The 5,926-nt window shown below is 33.5% G+C and overlaps 1 pseudogene; it reads left to right on the forward strand.

Annotated features, from left to right (window-relative positions):
• The first annotated feature begins 1,166 nt into the window (after nucleotides 1-1,166).
• Nucleotides 1,167-5,050, forward strand: LOC145583748 (cytochrome P450 736A117 pseudogene; annotated as a pseudogene).
• Nucleotides 5,051-5,926: the final 876 nt, after the last annotated feature.

The raw sequence follows: 5,926 nt of genomic DNA on the forward strand, positions 1-5,926 counted from the left end.
TACTACATGAAATCACAGTTGAAGAAAAGCAAATAAATTTGCTCAAGAAGCTACTAAAATCCCACCACTTAACCACTTGATAAAATTACCTCAAAAAAAAAAAAAATGACCCACAAAAAGAGATGAATTCCACCAAAAATAACCAAAGTTGCGGCTATGCACTTGTGACAAAAATAAAAATAAATTTAAAAAAAAAAAAATGTTGCTAGTGCAAAAATAATCCAACACCTTCCTTTTAATTTGTTGTACAGTAGTTGAATAAGGCTCCAACCAAAGAATATGACCTCCGCTGGGGAAGGGGGGTCGGAGTGAGCGAGACGACAACTAATTAAGGTGGTGGAGGGCGACTTTGTTGGTGGTGGTGATGTTGCTGAGGAAGATCCTGCCAACAACGACATCGAGAAAAAGACTAACAAAAAAGGTGGTTCGTGAGTCTGGTTCAACCAACTAACCAAGACTACTATACCAACTAACCAAGACTACTATAAGTAATTGGAGACGGCGAAATGTTATGCAAGCTTGCAATTCACTCACATATTAGGCTAAAGAAGGAGGACTGAGAGTGAGTATGGTGGCGTATTAGGTGGAGAACCAAGAGGTAGAGGTGGACAAATCTTTGGTGTGTGGTGGGAAGTCGGAGCACATGAGAGGCTGCCGGGCTGGTCAACCATCGTACTCCATAATTAAATCGCGGAAGCAAAAAAAATGTGTTTTGTATAATTGTTTGTGAATCCCGCCGGTGGGTTTAATTTTCTAACCCACCGGCAGGGGAGAGAAAATTTTAGATCTAAACAATCCCAAGATCTAACCTAACCTGTGATACCATGTCAGATAATATATACTCCTTAATCAGAGTGATTTCCATTGATCAATATTTATCGGGTTACAATGAGAAACCTAATCATATTAGGTAACTATAAGATATGTACAGATATCAAAGATAATCTTATACAAAATATATCCTAAACCTAGGATGAGAATATTCTATAGATATTCTCTATCATATAAATTAAACAGCTTATGCTACTTTTTTTTTTCATAGTTCATTTAGACATTATTACTTTCGTTAAGCTAATATTCCAAATCAATAAATAAAAAAACTTCAATTTCCCTCTTTTTATTTTTCAGCAATAATCTACGTATTGCAGAAATATCAGATCAAAAACATGGAAACAATAATCAGTCCATTTCTACAATTCTCGCAAAAACTGATTTTTCATCCTTTTTTTCTCCCATTAATGCTCTTTGCAATTTTATTCTACACGAGTCTCTTTTCGAAACCCGGTGGAGCTGGCAAAAACCTGCCACCTTCGCCGCCAAAGCTGCCAATCCTAGGGAACCTCCACCAGCTTGAGCTGTTACTTCATCGTTCTCTTCGATCATTGTCTCGACGATATGGCAAGGTTATGTTGCTCTATTTTGGCAGCAAACCAGTCCTTATCGTATCATCTGCAGACGCCGCTGAAGAAGTCATGAAGACTAATGACTTGATCTTCTGTAGCAGACCTAAGTTGCGCACTGCCACTAGCATATTTAACGGCAATAAGGATATTGGCTTTTCTCCATCTGGAGAATATTGGCGACGAATGAGGGGTATATGCGTTATGCAGCTCTTAAATAACAAGAAAGTACAATCTTTCCGAGCCATAAGAGAAGAAGAGGTTGCTGAAGTCGTTGAGATTTTTAATAGATCAGGATCTTCAGCGGTGAATTTTACAGAAATTGTTTTGTCATACACATATGATGTGGTATGCAAAACATCCTTCGGAAGAAAATACAGCGAAAATCACGAGGGAGGCATCAATTTTAAGGATAGCTTGGATGAAGCCACGAGGTTGCTTGGGACATTTTTTTTGGGAGATTTCGTACCCTGCCTTAGTTGGATCGATCGAGTTAAAGGTTTGGAAGGTCGATTGGAAAAAGTCGTAGAAGATTTGGATGCATTTCTTGATAAGGTCATTAAAGAACATCGAAGTCATTTGAGCTCTAGGAATAATATTGTCGACAAGTCAGACAATGAAAGTTTTGTGGACATTTTGCTTCAAGTTCATATGAACAACAAACATGATATGTCACTTGACAGTATTAAAGCCGTCATATTGGTAAGAACTTGTATTTCTTCTATTTCTATTTAAATTATTTGCAATAATTTGACGTAAAATAATATGAGTAAAAAATGTTAATTGTTGCAAATAATTTAAAGTAGAAGTAATAATTTTAAGGACTTTTTGTCAAAAATTGTCTAATGAAACAAATATTTTGTAAGAAACTACCTAATAAAAAACATGTTGTAATAAACTACCTAATATCGGTAAAATGTTGTAAAAAACTACTTAACAAAAGGTAAAATGTTGTAAATAAATACTACCTATACTAGATTTTCATCACTGACCGACCTTAAAACACTGAAAACCACCACTTTCATTCCCAAAACTAACACAACTTGCTTGAAATCGCCTCCACCACTAATTATTGATTTGTACACCCGGGTGTACCATGAGCATGGTACACCCAGTACAAAACGACCTTAGTTGCTGCATAAAACGCGGGCCTAAGAAACCTAAAAAGGGCAGAATGAACATAAATCTATTAATAAAATACATGTGCCTTTTAAGGAGTATCCACCTAATAAAGAACGAACCCCGAGATTTTCTATACTGAAGACGTTATGTACGGGATAAAAATATTCACATGGCCCACCTATTTTACCATATACGGAGTACTGTTAAAATATATGCTGAATATTTATCTTTTAAAAAATTTACATGGCCCACATAATTGGCTATGTATGTTGAATATTTATTTTTTACCAAAAACAAACTTTCTCTCTTTATAAAATCACTCTCCTTTTTCACTTCAATTTCATGATCAGTTCATTTTTTAAAAATAATTTAAGGTCCCAAAAAAAATTAAGAGATTAAAAAGTAAAATTTAGTCTCACGTTGATTAAATTCTCTAATCTTTAATTTTTCAGTGTTTGGTTTCTACATGCATGTGTACCTTGCATTATACAACCGTTTTGCGGAAAGAACATATTATACAAAGGTAAAAAACATAAAATTGTAGTGAAAAGAACATACTTTTAAAATGTAATGAACATATATCTAAAGTAAAAAGAACATATTTGTATCAAAAAAGAGTGAAAAGATTATACGTCTATGTTTTTTGATTGTCATTCTAATGTACTTTTATTTGTAATATAATTTTCATTGCTTATTGTGAAATATTCTTTAAATTTTGTTTTAAAATTATGGTGAATATACATAAATAATGTTCATTACATAATATTTTCATGTTCTTTATTAATATTACAGATGTTCTTTATATATATATATATATATATATATATATATATATATATATATATATATATATATATATATATATATATATATATATATATATATATATATATATATATATATATATATATATATATATATATATATATATATAACATAAAGTTGGATGTTCTTTACAAAATTATTTTATGCTATTTACAAAACAACTTTATGTTCTTTAAAAAACTGCTACATGTTCTTTTCGCATTTTTTGGTTGTACCTTGTTAGGTACATGCTGTTGTACCATAAAATTTTCATTAATTTTTTGAACTAGTTTTGGAGATGACTAACAATAGTGAAATGTAAGTGCTCAATGCAAGCATGCAACTTTTTCAAATTCTCTAAAAGTAGTATTTTATTTAAATAAAAAAATTTATATACAAGAAATGGAAAACAGATCTAAAAGAAACTACTGAACAAGAAATTAGGTACTCCGTATATGGTAAAATTTTCTCTCTAAATTTAAAATTGAAAATTTGATGCAATTAAAATTTGGAAGTTCAGCAAAAACAAGATAATCACGCCTGATCCCATGAATTGTGGAGTTTTTTTTTTAAAAAATGTGTAAAGCTGCCTGATTAAATATTAATTTGATGTAAAATCCAATGTTTAAAGCAGGGTGTACCATGAGCTTGGTACACCCTGGTGTATTATGTAAATTTCACTCCACCACACCTAAGCCACCTTTCAACCGTAGAACCACCACCTCTAACACCAAAAACCACCATCCCGAATCACTAATCTACCCTCACCAATTCGGAATATCCTCCAACCACCCGGAAAATAACCTTACCACCTTGAAAACCAATCCTCACGGTCGTTTCGAAGGTGTTTTAGGGTGGATCAACGTCGTAAAATTAAGTCAACGATGGAAATTCGATCAAAGGTAGTATCTTGCAACATTTTATCTTTATTAGGTAGTTTCTTACAACATTTTTTTTATGAGGTAGTTTCTCACCACATTTTGATTTTAATAGGTAGTTTCTCACTAAAAGTCCTAATATTTAAATCGCTCATATAACATTGTATTAAAACATTCAAATCTATATCGAGCTGAGATTATCAACTATATATGCAGGATATGTTTTTAGCAGGGACAGACACGACTTACATGCTCATAGAGTGGGTGGTTGTCGAGCTGATTAGAAATCCCAGAGTTATGAAAAAGCTACAAGAAGAGGTTAGAAAAGTTGTCGGAGGGAAATGTCGCAAGGTTTGTGAGGATGATTTGGATAAAATGAGTTACCTAAAAGCTGTGTTAAAGGAAGCACTTAGGCTACACCCTCCAGGTCCATTGTTAGTCTTTCGAGAGTCATTGCAGGACGCTAAAATAAATGGTTTCGACATCACTGCTGGAACACTAGTGATCATCAACGCGTGGGCAATTCAGAGAGACTCGATATATTGGGAAGAACCCGAGCAATTTCATCCTGAGAGATTTCTGAATGACAGTAACAGTTCATCATCCATTGATTACAGAGGACAAGATTTTCAATATATTCCATTTGGCGCAGGCAGAAGAGGCTGTCCAGGAGTGTCGTTTGGCATGGTTGCTGCTGAACTTGTGATCGCGACTCTCATTAACGAGTTTGAATTGAAACTTCCCGGTGGAATTCAGGGTGATGAGTTAGATATGACTGAAATTGCAGGCCTTACAGTTCGCAGGCGAGATCCTCTTATGGTCATTGCAACTCCTCATGCTTTTTGATAGATGGTCCTTTATAAAATTATGCTGATCCAATTATCCAAAGATGGGTTTAAATCCATTAAATAAATTAGGATCCAACAAATTAAATCTTGTCTTCTTTTCGATCTTCCCACTAGTGTTTAAAAGTTGTTTATTTGTAACTTCAAATGTTGCAAGTCTTGCAACTCTGTCTTCTCTTTTGATGCAAAATAATGAAAGTAGGTATTTTAAGGACATTTTGTGAAAACTTACCTTATAAAATACTTTTTTGCGAAAAACTACCTAATCAAAAATGTTGTAACAAACTACCTTATAAAAGGGTAAATGTTGTAAGAGACTACCATTGATCGGAAAGTCACCATTGACTTTCATGTTCCGGCGTTCACCACATCACATGACTTTTAATTCACCCTTTTCCTCCTTTTTTCTTAATTGACATGTGACATAGTCAACGCCGAAAAATAAAAGTCAACGATGACTTTTCGACCAAGGGTAGTCTCTTACAACATTTACCCTTTTATAAGGTAGTTTTTTACAACTTTTTTTTATTAGATAGTTTCTCACAAAAAAGTGCTTTATAAGTTAGTTTTTTCACAAAATGTCCTATTTTTTAATACGGATATTATTATTGGCAATGATTTCAGATCATCCAACAAAATCTAAGGGTCATAGAGTATGTAGTATATCATCCATGTTATGCGTGTGGTAGACTGGTAGGTAATAATATTAAGAACTACGTCCCTCTCTCTCCTCTCCTAGCGTTATAATTTTCACGGTAATTGAAGTCGGAATTAGCGAGAGAGCCCTAATTCAACAAATTTTGTCAATCTATGCTTAGTTATTGTTTAGTCACTGCTTAGACATCAAAATAAACATTAATATTCCATTGAAGCTTCA

Source organism: Chenopodium album, chromosome 16 (assembly GCF_948465745.1).
Source record: "Chenopodium album chromosome 16, dcCheAlbu1.1, whole genome shotgun sequence".
NCBI lineage: Eukaryota > Viridiplantae > Streptophyta > Magnoliopsida > Caryophyllales > Amaranthaceae > Chenopodium > Chenopodium album.